Here is a 15186-nt window from a genome sequence, read left to right on the forward strand (position 1 = left end):
ACAATGTTGGAAGGCACTCAGGTGCTGTAATGACAGACCCAGTAATCTCAGTGCATGCAAGGAGTAAGGCAGAACTTGCAACTATATAGAATCGCAGAGTGGTTTGGGTTGGAAGAGATCTTAAAGATCACCTGGAACCATAGAATCATAGAATGTGATAGTTCAAGAGGGACCTTTAAGGGTCATCTAGTCCAACCTCCCTGCAGTAAGCAGGGACATCTTCCCTAGATCAGGTTGCTCAGAGCCCCATCAAGACTGACCTTGAATATCTAGTTCCAAGCCCTCTATGTTTACAAACATTCCAATTCCTATCCCAAATATATCTTCTTTCTTCTTTCCTATTATTAGATGACTGTCTTATCCTTCATGAGGTCTCTGTCTGCCTTTTGTGAGGCTTTAATAGATATGTTTTTGATACAAGAGCATGTAGAACTTAATTTCTTTTAATTGTGAATCCATATTAACTGGATATACTTTATGTACATGAGTGTTTCGTTATCTCAGTAACTTTCCCCCAGAAAATTACACGAGAGCCACTATTCACCATGCTCAACTAGGCAAAGCAAAGTGATTATTTCTGTGCCAGGGCATTTTGGAAAAATATAAATCTACCAAACAGAAAATCCGATCTCGAACGAGCAAATTTTGTACCCCTCACGAGCAGTTTTACCCATTCGTCTCCTGATATATCTTGCATCAGAGTAACAGACAAATTGGTTTCATTTTTAAAAGTGTAGAGGACTCTGTAAGTCTGTGTGAGTATGTCTGAGATCCAGCTAGAGAAAAGAATGGTTACAGACAGCTAATTCTTAGTTTGAACAAGTGCTTCTCCATATGTTGAAAGAGTATGTGTAATCACAAAGTGAATAATTTACAGAAAGCTTTGGAGATATTTCAGGGAAAAGGATGTATTTTAGGGAGTTGGGAAAAGATATCTCTCTATTTTATCAGAATGTATTCAACCCTGAAGAATGACATTTCATACAATATAAAGCTCTGAAGCTCAGAATTCAGCTAGGGGAGAGTTTGGTATAGATATGCAAAATGCGGCATTTCACATAAAGAATCAAAAGTACACCAAAAGGATAGAGAAATGAGTGTTTTGTAATAGTTTTTAGCTGCAGTGTGATTAGGTAATCAGGTAAATGGGGATTACAGTAAAAGTATGGTGTGACAGAATACAAAAATGCCTGTACTGCTGCAGAAGTATAAAACCGAACAGAAGAGTATTCTCAGTTTGTTACAGTTTGCATGCAAATTCCAGAAAATATATAGTTAATCTATAAAGGCAAATATCTGCAATTTGTACAATGCAGCGGAGAAATAGTGGATGTATTTGCAGAAGCTTCACAGAGAATACAAAAGAAAATAGGAATTACAATAGCAAGATAATTACTTTTGCCATGCTTTAAACCAGATTGTGCAGTCCTCCAACATCCACAGTGAAAAACAGCTGGGAGGTGCAGAAGCAACAGATTCTGCTGAGTGAAGGCTCTTAAAATATTTAATTCCTTCACTGCACAGCACCTGCTGTGTTAATGCACACCAGTGTCATCCATGTACTAGTGCTGTAGTACACTGCGTTCACCAACACAGTGGGTGTTTCCTCTCTGCAGTATTTGGCAGGAGGCTTCTTGGGCTGGAGAATGTTCTTTCCAAGCTTTGTGTCCTAGTTTTATACACAACTCTCTTTCAATTTGCATCTTGTAAGTTCTTTTTTTTTTTTTTTTTCCCTCACTTCCAATGCCTTACAATTTTCTTTCAGTTCTTTATTCATGTTTCAAAGCTGACACCTAAGTAGCTTTACAGAAAATTTTCACTGAATGTTTTCATACACAGTATGTAGTCCAAGCCTGGAATACTGGAGCATACATCTCATTTATGCCTTTCCAAGATCTCAGTGATACCACAGATCTATCTGTCATAGACCTCTGATGAGCTCTATTGATGAACTCTGGTGGCTATTTATCCACCTAAAGTAGCCCAGGCAAAGGTGTTTCTCACTTCATGGGCCATCTTTGTAGGTCTTCCCATCTGAGTGTCTAATGAGTTGCCCTGTGGCTGCATGGACTTGTGCAGATAGGGTTTTTCAGTTCATATTGGTTTGTGTACGCCCTTTGTTTTCCCTCATTCCTTAACTCAATGAGGTATTTTATTTCTATTGGGTTTTTATTTGTGTTAAAGTTCAAGGCTATTTTGTCTGCCCCCAAGTCTGAAAGTTAAAGAAATTAAAATGTTAGAAAGTTGTGCCTGGCAGGAGCGCTTTCCCCCTGCTCTCTGATTCAGACTCTGTTTTCACAGTAATGATTCCAGACCTGTTAAGTATAGGACTACCCAGTACTACAAGTTTACATGCTTGTATCAGACTAACGTCTACAGGCACAAGCAAACAAACAAGTGAAAAGAACCCATCCAGTGAAAAGCAATTAGTCAAATGCTTAGAGCAATTCTGAATCTGCTCACTGAGATAGTATCAATCTACCACGGTATTTTCGATCTGAAACCTGACAGTGCAAATTAACTTTATTGTCAGTTGAGATGGGAAGTTACTTGATGTTGAAGCAAAATGTGTACCCAATATGATCAGTCTATACCATAAGTATGTGTAGGCCATTAAAATATAATGAAAGGAGCAAAGGAAGTTATGATTTGCTTATCCTTCTCAATTGATCAAGTTATAACAGATCAATAATATCAACCTTAGTCAACCTAATGCTGTGTCTTGTACTTTTGTTTTGTGAAAATAGGTGGATAAGCGGTACGGTCGATGCTGCCTAAGAAGTATTGAGGAAATGTATCTAAAAGTCAGTTTTACAGCCCCAGATTGACCAATTCTGTCCTTTTTAGGTGACAGTACCATCAATAAGCCTTCTTTAAAAACTATTGAATATTTAACAATGGAGCAGAAATTGGTTGTGCATACAGACTGTGAAGAAGTCCACATAAAAAGCTTGAAAGTCTTTGTTAAGTACCATAGTTGCTTGACTTTCAAATGTGAAAATTTTTTTAGATACTTTTACAGAGTTAAGATTTTCAAAGTCATTTAGGCCATTAAAAGATCATGAAAATTGGGTTTATTAGTGTTTGTAATCTTATCGATATTTACCAGTATCTTAACTTAAAGTCAGTAATTACTGAAAAATTTTAGATCGGTAATTTGTTTTAACTTAATATAAAGGGAAAGTTAAGAATGCAGCAGCTGCTACATTATAGCAATATAGAAAATGTTTTCACTGTGGTAATTTCATGTAACCCTTTTCCTTCCTGAACCTTTTTTTGAAAAGGAAAAAATTAAAAACTTTTTTAAAATTCTGCTGAGAATATAAAGGGGCTGGATTCCATGAGTGGCTACTGTTCCATTTTTTCTCCTGTCTTTCGATAATTCCATAGTACCTAGTGACTCTGAACTTCTGGAAAACCACTCTGCTGCAGTAATGGCTTGTTAGTACTGTGGAGGGAAAAAAGCATTTGTTTGTTATTTGAATCAACATATTAAATGTGAATTTATTCTAGAATTCATGCCCCTTTGCAGTGAAACAATGAAAACAGGTTTAACTGAAACTACCAACAAGGTTTCTGGATTGCTTGACTGTATATTTACCAATTTAATATACAGCAGCTACAGTGGTTTTTCCCATCTGTCCAAGTGTTTTGGGGAGAGAGAGAAAGTGAATCCAATATTTATTTCCGAGACAAAATCAATTTTAACTAGAACCAATGCATTTTATATTCCTGTGCAACTCAAGACTAGCTTAGTATTCATGATGCTTTTTTTCATACGGTACTCATGTGGTGTGTTTCATTTGCAAGTGGCATGCACAGGAATAAAGGCCCAGAGGAATATAACCCTTCTACCTCATACAAAAAGTAAATTAGGTTTTCTTAGCATTCTGTCTCTTCATCATCTGGAAAACCTGCTGCTAGTGAAAATTTCTTCTCATGTCCAGTGCACTTTCTGATAAATGTGGAGCTTGTTTAAAAGGCAGCTTGCAGCTTGCATATGATCAGCAAACATCTGCAAGAATGCAAAAGGAAAAGGTTAGCACTAGATAAGATGATCAAAGAAGATCAGGTGCAGCAAATGCAAATGGTATTACTAACTGAAAAGCAAGTGAGCTAGCCTTTAGGAGGTTCAGAACTGTCCAGGAAAAATAGGAGCTGTTGCCTATCCTGCCATGCAGAACAACTGTTAGAGGAACTGCAAGAATTCTGCAGGAGAAAAATCAAATTACAATTCTTAATTCCAGCTTGATGGAAAATGTTTGGATTCTCTAATTTCTAATGTATATAGTAACTACTGAGGGTAGATGGAATTTTGTCTGATATGCACTTAGTGAACATTGATGAATGTTGTAACTGTCTGCGTATTGGCCTCATGCTGGTAACATATCCCTAAGATCAGAATTTGGCTCTCTATGCTTTTTCAGTAGAAAGATAAATATTTGCAGACACACATACAAATTAATGTAATATGCATTTTGTTCATTTGTTGAAGTACATAAACACCCAGCTATCCAGCCTTTGCTGGCTTTTACATTCCCAAAGTTGTAGACAATATCTTGTAAAGTTGCTGAGGCTGAATCTGGTTTGGAAAGCGTTTTTGTTTGATGTTTGGGTTTGGTGATTTAGGGGTTAGTTTTAATTTTGAGGGGTTTGGTTTTGTTCTTAGTTTTGTTTTGGTTTTGTTTTCAAAAGGAGATTCTTAGTGAAGTCGGTTGACTTTCCCAAAGGCATAGAAGTTGGTGGAGGGAAATAAAAGGAATTAAGACAGGCTTTTCTGGCTCCCAGCTTCATGCTACTAGCCAACAGACCAAGCCAGCTCTACACTCAGCAGGATTCAAAGTGCTTTCTTGGGAGGACACCACTGATACAAAGAGGAAAATGTGTCATTTGGGTGCATGCTGTGTATAGACATCAGGTCCATCACAGTGTTTCTAAAAGAGCATGAGAGTCATGCAAATTCATAGCAACCATCAAGTCACTTGGTTAAATTCACAGTGGAGGTCACAGTGTCCACACTGATTTTTTTCTTTTCATTCCTCCTACTCGGTAGGCAAACAAGTACATTCTGTTTGAATAGATATCACAACATACTGGCAATCACCACACATCCAAAGCAAAGTACTGACCAAATCCCCCTGTCGACACAGTAACATATCTAAACATCACAAACAAAGAAAAGAAAATGCTGAATGCATGATTCTGCCATAAGCTAAAGAAAAAGAATTAATTGAAACCCTATGTTAGAGATGACGTCAGTTTACCATCTCTTCTGTCATTTTTAACTTTATTTTCTCTGTCTGTGTTAACTCTATCTCACACAATTTTCTCCTCATTTTATTAATGTTCTGATGACTTTTCTATCCCCAAGATCAGTTTTTTGTATCCATAGTTATAGCCATTCTTCTCATATGCATCAAGATACCACCTTTATTCCTCCTACTAATTATCTTTCTCTGTACTGGCTTTAATTTTTAAACAGCAAAAGATCTTGGAAGTTTTGAAAATCTTACTACTTAATAGATCGTATTTAATTCATGTAAAACCACTTTGTCTTGCAAATGTCAGTCCTTCTACTGTCTCAACTGGTTGATCTTCCTTTAGGTTTCGTGAGTATTTAGTAATCGGGAGTTAGAGCATTGCAAAAGTTCAGCAAAATATTTTCAAGTACAAATGAAAGTTCAGATGACTGGAAGGTGTTAATAAAGAGAGAAAAGCCTAGAACTTCCTGAAGATTTAAGTCACTCCTCTAATCCAAGAGTGAGATTTACATTAGGACCTGAAAAGCAAATTCCACTGGTGACTGACATTTCCCTTTTCTGGAAAAAAAAAGTTTTAGAAACTCTAATTCCACGCTAAAATAAAAATGGAGCCACCTAATTGTTTTCAGAGAGGAGGAATTTGCTATTGCAAATTTTATATTGGGCACAGGCTTACGAGTTCCGGATTCCATATCAAAGGATTTTCATTCCATACCACTTTGAATCAAGCAGAACAAGAGCTTAAATGCTGTCACAGACCACTATGTTAATTCGTCAGCAACAGCTTTTGATTCAGTATTCCAGCCTAGGTCTGTGGAAATAGTTTCAACTGGCTCTACTGAACAATTGGTTCTTTGTACATACTGTTTTTAGACCAGTGATCCAACTCCTGCCTGCCTTTCTCTTTAGTTTCAGTGGGAGTTTATAAGCAGAGTAGCAGAGCTCAGAAACCGGCACACTATCCCACTTGAACTAAAGGGAGAATTTTAGGTAGGTGGAATGTAATTATGGGACTGGAATTCAGCCAGGAGTCGGGCTGGACGAGTTGTGGATCTGTCAAGCAGCTATGAAACATCTCAAAGTTGTCCCCAAAGTAGAGGGAAAAGGAACATTTTGTCACCTACACAGCATTAGGCTAAGAATTCTGTTCCCTTTCTCCGATCTCAACATTTGGAGGTAAAGGGGTACAGCGAGAGTGCGAGCTGCTATGCAGAACACTCCAAGGCAGGCAAAGTGCCAAAGATGGGAGAACATTTCAGTTGAGTTTCCTAGCATTATTTTCTGTCCCGTCCTGTTAGTAAAGGGTAAATATAAGCTGGGTGTCTAATGTTCACAAAGGCAATAAAACATCTTGAAGTATGCAGGGTGTGAGCTAGTTTTCAGTCAGTATTCTGTGTAATAGCCCTTTGTAGGAAATGTATAGGGAGAGGATATTAAGGTGCGGAAACCTCATCAAAATCCAATTTTCTGAAGGATTGAAATTGGCTAAACAGAACTCTGTGACCAGTTATCATTAAATTATGAGGAGTCCTTTATTACCTCTCCCCACTTGCCTGTAGTCTAGAAATCCTGTTTAGTGAAACTGGCATTTTCAGAAACCAGACAGAGCCGTGCCTCAAGATGTTGAGATTTTTTGTGGTGATACTCTATTGAGCAGAATAAGGATATATTTTTGATGCTTCCAGTCAGTCCCCAAATTGAGGTAACAGTAATTAGAAGTGATTTTCTCGGTTTCTTTCTCCCCCTTACCAGTTCGATCTTCCTAGGCAATAGCATTCCCTAGAGATTAAAGTGACAGTCTATAGTTAAGTTAGGAAGCAACACATCAAAAATAGCTGTTCATTGCTGGATTGGCAGTGTTGGGCTTCAAGAAGACCTGCAAAATTACATGTCAGAAAGTGGAAAACTTTAATTTTTTATCAATTTTCTCCCTGCCCCTTCTTCCATTCAGAGAGGTGCTATTTTCAAAGTCTTGTCTGTTTTCATCTGTATTTTGAAACAAAACATTATTTTAAATGTTTCAGTACTTCTTCTATTCCTTATTACTATTAAAATATTTTCCTTAAGTTAAAATTAGTTCAGAGACTGTTAAGAACAGTGGTTCTCATTCGTTTGGGGTTTTTTGCCCAATCATATATCACTTCAATAAATGATGAAGTGCAGTTCAGATACATGTACAGTAAAAATAAATGACGTTTCCTTCACTGGATTATCAAGGATGTGGGCAAAACTAAAACATAAGTCCAAAATTCAGAAACGTGTATAACAGAGATATTCTTTTGTTAAAAATAAACCCAAAAAAACCAAAATCCCTTGTTAATTCTTTAAGAAACTATAATTAACTTTGATAATAAATGTTCCTGCTAAATGGCTACACAGGGAAGCATCCTCTGAAAATGGAATATAAAATAAATTTAAGGCAATTACAAAGAAGTTTTTGATTTGCAAAATTTAGTATAATTATGTAATTTTCTTTTGTGTGCAAGCAAGCTTGGCATTGAACTCCCACAACATGATGAGTCATATGGAGCTGGTTATTTCCTAGTGAATAGCAAGAAGCAAGCAAAAAAATTTCGTTTGAATAGAGCAACCCGTGAGTACAGCACATTAATCTAATTTTACAGTAGAATCAATGGCAGAAAGTTCACTCTGATGATTGAAGATGCTGTACCAAAGGTGTTATCTGGAACACATGAAGGCCTGACAGGACGTCTGTGACGAGCAATGTTAAAATGCTCCTTTCCTGAGATGTGAAAATGCTTTCAATCACCACCTTCAGATGAGTTCACTCCTTTAAAGATTTTATTTCTTTGCCAGTATGTTTGCAATGAAGTAGCTGTAAGAGTGTGTTTGACTTTATTATGCACTGTGAAAGGTGAACATATTGTAGACATTTAACAGGTTCCTTGTATTGGGCTTTTTTAAAACGGAGACCTTAGTAAATGCAAATGTTGCCTGACTGAATAAATGGCATGTGTAGATATATAAATTTATGAGAGTAAGTATATACAGGCAAAGTAAAAGAGTGTGTGTGTGTGTGTATATATATACATAAAATCTTGATTTTAATGACTGTATACTCCTGTAACAGAAATTTGCTGATCTCAGTGTTATCAGGCCACAAAATAATTTGGATTATGCCATATTTTTATTTAAAGCCTAGCAAATAGTATTAAATTGTTTTAAAATAAAGCACTATTTCCTTCCATTTTCAGAGTTCTGTAATGAATTTATTACTGAAAGGTGATTTATCACATGCCAAGAAATCAGTGTTCCCCAGAACCAAGAATTCAGTTGTGGAGAAGACACACTTTGAATAAGTGGGTATTTTCCTGTATAAAGTATTATTAGAATTAAGTCCTTTTGAAAATTACAACAGATGCCAGGGGTGCTCAGTGACAGGATAAGAAGTGATGGGTACAGGAAACCAAGTTAAACATAAGAAAAAACTTTTTTGCAATTATGATGACTAAGTAGATTTGTCCACACAGCCTGTGAAGTGTGCATTCTTCAGATATTGAAAATGAGACTGGACTGAGGCCCTTGGCAACCTATTCTAATCACTACTGCTTTGGGCATGACGATTGGAGTAGCTGAGGTCCCTTCCAACACCAGCGACCATATGAAAAATATAAATCAGTAAAATGGATTATTCACTGAATTGAGAGAAAGGAATTCCTAATTAATGCATCCTTTTCAAAAGCAAATATGCCTGTACTAACACAGCTTTTAGAGTAGGACTCTATTTTGGAACTTTTTCTTTTTTTTTCCCAATGAGTTCTAACTCTGGCAAGAACGTGTTGTGCCATCTCTCATCATTAACATATGCATGACATGCTCAGAGGACCAAACCAAGTGCTTTTTACAGGACATATGCTATACGACTTGAGACACATTACAGGATAATTAAGTATATTAAACAATAATTTGATTTATTTCATATTTGTTTTATATGAGGATATAAAAACTGATTCATGCCTAATTCATTTCCCAGGCAATATCTTTTCATGGCACAGATGTTTAGCAAGGAGAAACAATGCTGTCTCTACAGTACTCCTCATAGCGTGTCAGAGAAAAACTTGACCAGACAGTCTGTAATCAAAGGAATAATCACATAAAAGAGAACAAATGCATTTGATTGCTTGGAAACTAACATTAAAAACAAGGTCTCTATATACTAAAATAGTATGTTGGTCAGAATTTCACTGGAAAAATAATGTGAGGACAGCTAAAAATAAAGACAGCTTACTAGGAAAGCAAAACAAAAACCAAACCCAAACCCAAATTCTATTGCTAGAAGTTCTTTTCTAGTAAGTGGCTTTTACCATATGTAAAATCCTAAATAGATTTGCTAATTATTCTCTTACTTTTCTATACATTAGTATGATTGCTTGAATAGATGAAAGCTGGGAAGTCAATTAAAATTATCATTTCTTCTTTGATAATCTGCTCTGAAATCTGTTTTTCCCAAGCAAAATAACACAGTGCTCTTCTGTGATTGACATTGTCCAGAATTGTGAGCAATAGTAGACAAGCACTCATCTGTTAAGTTGTGGGGTTTCTGGGTTTTTAAAACATGCAATTATACAAACTTCAGGGCTCATCTTTTTGAAAAACTCACAATGATGTTCAACATCCAGTTGTGTGGCTTGGAAAAGCAACACAAGGCCTTGCCTTGGTAGATACGTGCATTAAAGCGCTATGGTCAACCAGTGAAGAACGGTATCTGATGCTACTTCTTCTATTTGATTCCATTTTTATTCTGTTTCAGTCTAAAACAGGTATAGATTTGTTCCTATTTAACAGATTTTGAAGGATTCTAGTAGCTGAAAACAGAAAGTTAAATATGCAAAAAATTAAGTACAAAGTTTGTATTTATAATTACTTAAAAAAAGTAATCTTCCACTTCTATGCTAAAGCATATTCCGATTTAGATGGCTGACATGAATGTTATCAGTAATTCATTCCTATAAAACATCATTTGTAAAAGACAACACATTTTGTGTGAAGTATCTATTATTGTTGATTTTTAAAAAGGAGATGAATACTCAAAGGTAGAGGTAAGAATAAGGATAAAATTTAGTTTTGGCAAGTACAGTTGTTAAAGAGGTTAAAAAAACCCCCAACATTAAATTATAGCAATTGTTATTTTGGAACACCACTATTTTAGAAATACTTAAAAGGATTAATTATAAGTCAGGTTTAGAAACAGAAGAACATGGACATGAAGAGAAAAGCATCCTGTTTGAGAGCTTTTCCAATACTATCTTGGCATAGTATCAGTCACTCTCAAACATTCTTGCACAACAATCAAAGACATCCAGCATACATCACTCTGAATGTATGAAAACCACCCTCTGTATTGGTCTGTGACACTAATGTGCTTTGGAAGAAGCTAGCCCTACTATGATTTTCACCATACCAAGTGGCTCAGAGATTAAGGGTCACTCCCTAACATAGTCCACAAAGACAATAGAGATCTAGCTACACTTGCATTTCAGAGTCTTCATTTTGATGTCACAGATTCACAAGGTTGGAAAATACCTTTAAGATCATCGAGTCCAACATTTACTATTATTTCACCGTTTACAAATTCCAGGTTTTTTTCCTGGAGCAGAACTGTGTCAGGAATTCTGGAAGCCAAAGTGTAGACAAAACCACATGAACAATCACAGGATGTTGGCTAAAGTTTTGCTTCTCACCAATATTCTGAAATCAGTTTGTGATATATTGAATGAAATAGCAGATCTATTAAAAAAATATCTTCTTTATTTGACAGGTAAGAACGACTGTGTCTGGAGGTCTGAGCTAATCGAGAGTCCAGTCTAATAAAGCTGAAAGGAGAGCAGATCTGAGCTGTTTCTGTGTTCCTAGTCCTGGACCTGTCTAGCACAACCTGACCCACAGCAATGCTGGAAGTCATCGTTCAGGGGAGGATTTTCAGGCTGGAATATTTGACATTATCACTTCTTCACCAGCCCCTCAGTGCTCAAAAACCCCGCAGTGCATTCTGGTATGAACGTACATTTTTATAATGACCAGTTCTGAATAAATTGCACCCATAAAAATGTTTTTCTTTGGGGTCAAACTTTGCAACATCTCTTTAATTTCAATTCCAAAGAGTCAGTCTTAAATCTTCCACAGTGGTCAGAACACTGAGGCACTGCATAATTCACAGGCCTCCTTTTGACTGACAGCACAGCTTATTACTTTTTTTTTTTCTTTTTGTTCTTTCAGAATATGGTCTGTCTTTGAAAGCAGAACTGGGAGTTTTTTTTCTGGTGATAACTTCAATAGATTGTGTTGAAATATTTTTTTTCAAGATTTGTTTACCAACAGGATTTTCCTTCATTGTTTTCTAAATTAAAAAAATCGGTGTTTAATATCCATTCATCATCTATTTCTGTTAGGATGAAAAGTGCAGTAAACATCCTTTTCTTCATTCATTTATTTGTATGCCACCACTTAAATCCCCCATTTGTAGATCATGGCCAGGTTATGCAGGGCTCTCTGCAGACCTATAACAAAGAAACAAGTTTTTACTCCAGAGAATTTACAATATACATGAAAGAGAAGATGAAATAACAGGGCAAGACAGACAATCAGGGTAGGGGAAGAGAAGGAAGATAAAATAAAAAGTGAACAGAACTGAGCAGAAAAGCAGAAGTCAATGATGACTCCTGGTAAAACAGGAAACATAAGTATTAGAATATGATATTTGATCAAAAACATTCTTAGGTGCACAGATGTTAGAAAAAACTCATAACTAATAATATCTACTTAAATTATTTCTAATGAATTGATTGTTTTCATGGCTTTCTTAATATTTTTGTGAAAGAGGCTTGCTGCCTCTAACTACTTTCTAGGCTGTTTTCTGTTTCTCTGAAAATTTGAAGAGCCTTTGTCCTCAGGGTCTTTGGCATATCTAATCTGCTGCTCAGTTTCATCAGTAGTGTCCTCTGTAGACGATATTAATCAGTTGTTTTGTGCAATAAATAACTAATTTTGAGAACTGATCTTTAATGCTGTAATTCCAGAGATGCTTAGAAGTCAGATGTATTATTTTTCTATTATATGTGCTTTAGGTCAGTATTCTATTATAGTTGTTAATTCCATACTGTTATATTCTGGATTTTCTCTTCTTCTGGTCTGTCTTTTCTTCTCCCAATAACCAAGATTCGAAACACCTTTCCTCCATTAAGAAGGAAAAATCTTGACCAAAGCTAGTTTCTAGCTTTAAGAAAGGTTCCCTTTTCCTGTTGTCTCACATTCTGCTCTGGAAAATTTTGAAATTTGAGTTGCTTCTTATTCTCTAGCTTTCCTACATTCTTATTTATATCTATAGTCATATGCACTCCACATACAGATTTACAAAAGCCTTGCAACTTTGAAGAAAAAATTTGTCAAAATAAATACACAAAAATTAATTCCTATTTCAAGATTGTAATGGGTTTTCTTCTTTGGCAATTTGTCATTTTAGACTATTATAGAACTAGTAAAAGTTTGCATTGTAATGTTCTCAAATTCCCTCAACACCTGTTTTAAGGGCATGCAGTTCTGGTGATGAATGTCCCGTGCTTTAAGTAGTGATTTGTCATTAATCACATTAAGAAATAGACCTAACGAACCATAAATGAAAAGTAAGACTGTGTTACTAGCTCTTTTTTTAGTAAAGATTAAATAGTTTATTAATATCAGTGCTTTTGAGATAAAGGAACATCTGGATGTTGTTGCCATGATAGGTCCTTTTTCAGAGCAATGCTCCCATCACAGTGACAATTCAGTCTTTGCACTGGACCAGGGAACAGTGGCAGAATTTGTTTCAAGTCTGTGTTGCTACTTGTATGAACTTTCTCCAAAGACTGTGGTCCAGACAGCATGCTGTGCTAATCACTGTTGGAGTATGGGCAAATTACTAAAATCTAATCCTGATTTATACTTTCTGTGAATAGAATTAGAAAACTGTTAGCATTATAGCCTGAAGCACTCTGGGAATGATAACCTAACTGGAGCTATTTCCTTCAACAGTTACGTTGAAATTGTTGCTACCAGAAGCTGTATTATTTAAAAAGGTAAGTTACAGTAAGCAGGAGATCTAGTTAGCATAATTTGTTCTTAAAAAGATGTATTTGCCATTAAAGTTTTCAAGGAAAAAAAATTCAGCTAAGAATATTTGTGTTTTACTAAGCCTCATTGCTTTTCCATACCATTTTGACAGAATAGCTCAACAGAACTGGTTGTTGGAATAGCCTGAGCTTTCAAACTTCTCTTTGTATAGTTTTCATATGTTTGTAGGAGTGACATTGATTTCCTCAGCTGTGGTACCAATTTTCCATTTGCACTCTCAGATTTTTATAACCACAGTTTGGAGAACACGAGATTGATGAGAAGCAATTCTCCTTCTTACTGAACACAGAACATAGATTAACATCTACCACTAGATGAATGCAAAAGAAAGAAGACACATTTTGGTATTTATCTATATATTGCAGTGAAAGGGGAAGAGGAGATGGTTGTTTCTCTAACTTATAATATAGGAATTAAGTGCTTTCATTACTTTCAATTTTACCAACCTCAGTTTAATGATACCAAGCTAACCAACTACCATCAGGATACTCCACAACCACAGCGGAAATCTCTACTCCCAGATGCCCTACCACTCCATGGCATTTCTCCCACATTTAGCAGGTCACAAGATACCAGGTCAAAATATTATCATAGGATTATAAACCAATACAGGTTTGACGATGCCACTGAAGTGGTCCCAGTTCTGCCCAAATCAGGGTTTACAGAGCATGGCCATGACTTCTCAAGTTTTTAATAACTCCAAGGACAGAGAATTCACAGACCCTCTTGGCCTCTGTTCCAATATTTGATCATTCTCATTGTGAAATTTGTTTTTCCTGGTAACTGAATGAATTTTCCCTTGTAACAACTGGTGTATGTTGCCTTTCATCCAACCACTGTGTCCCCAAAAATGAGTCTGACTCCATCTTCTCTATACCCTCCTATAAAGTAGCTGAAGATAAGTTCTTCCCCTCGTTTCCTGTTCTTAAGGCTGACCAGTGCATTCCGCTCCTGCTTTCTGATGATCTTGATGGCTACCTGCTTGACTATCTGTAGTTTATACTGGTCTTTCTTCTAATGGGAAGTCCTAAACTGGACACAGTATGAGGTGTACAGTAGGAGATTAATGGTGCAATCTTACAAGAGCCAGATAGAGGGAAAAGATGATTTCTCTTTTTTTGGCTATGCTTTTGTTAATACACCCCAGGATGCATTTGGCTGCCTTTGGTTCAAGAGCACGCTGCTGACTCATGTTCAACTCCTTGGCCACTAGGATCCCAAGTCTTTTCTTATATGTTAGAAACTTACTCAGCACCAGATACAACTCAGATGTGCTTACTTGTCTACTTTTGAATTTAAAAAATACCAAGTATCTACACCACCTATTCAGTTTGAATGGCTTTCTGAAAGCAAGTCAGGCCATAAATTTTTACAATCCTTAGTTGCCAGTAGGAAAAAAATTCAGATCACATTCAGTGAAACAAAATAGGAACTAAAACCACAAAGGTCACTTTTCACATGTAACTGCAAAGATCTCTACTGCCAGCTCTTATAATGTCTAAAGTCTTTTGTTCACCTATGTACCATCGCACCTTGGGCTTGTGAAAATTCTCATTCATTCATGCACATGTAATAAGAATTTAAGAGGCTTCTTGAAGCCCTGGACTCTGCAGAAGCCAGTGCAATTAGAAATGTGAACTGCTTGCAATAATCGGGTTTTTATTTCAGGACTCAGTAAAACTTTTGTTGTTCATATACACTTCAGAGTAACTGTAAAGGCCAGAACAAGTCACAGATGTGTCAAGTGGTGTTCTATCTCTAAGTTTAAATTTTTTCTGAACTAACAGGTCAGGGATTC

Source organism: Gallinula chloropus (assembly GCF_964237585.1).
Source record: "Gallinula chloropus genome assembly, chromosome: 11".
Taxonomy (NCBI): Eukaryota; Metazoa; Chordata; class Aves; order Gruiformes; family Rallidae; genus Gallinula; species Gallinula chloropus.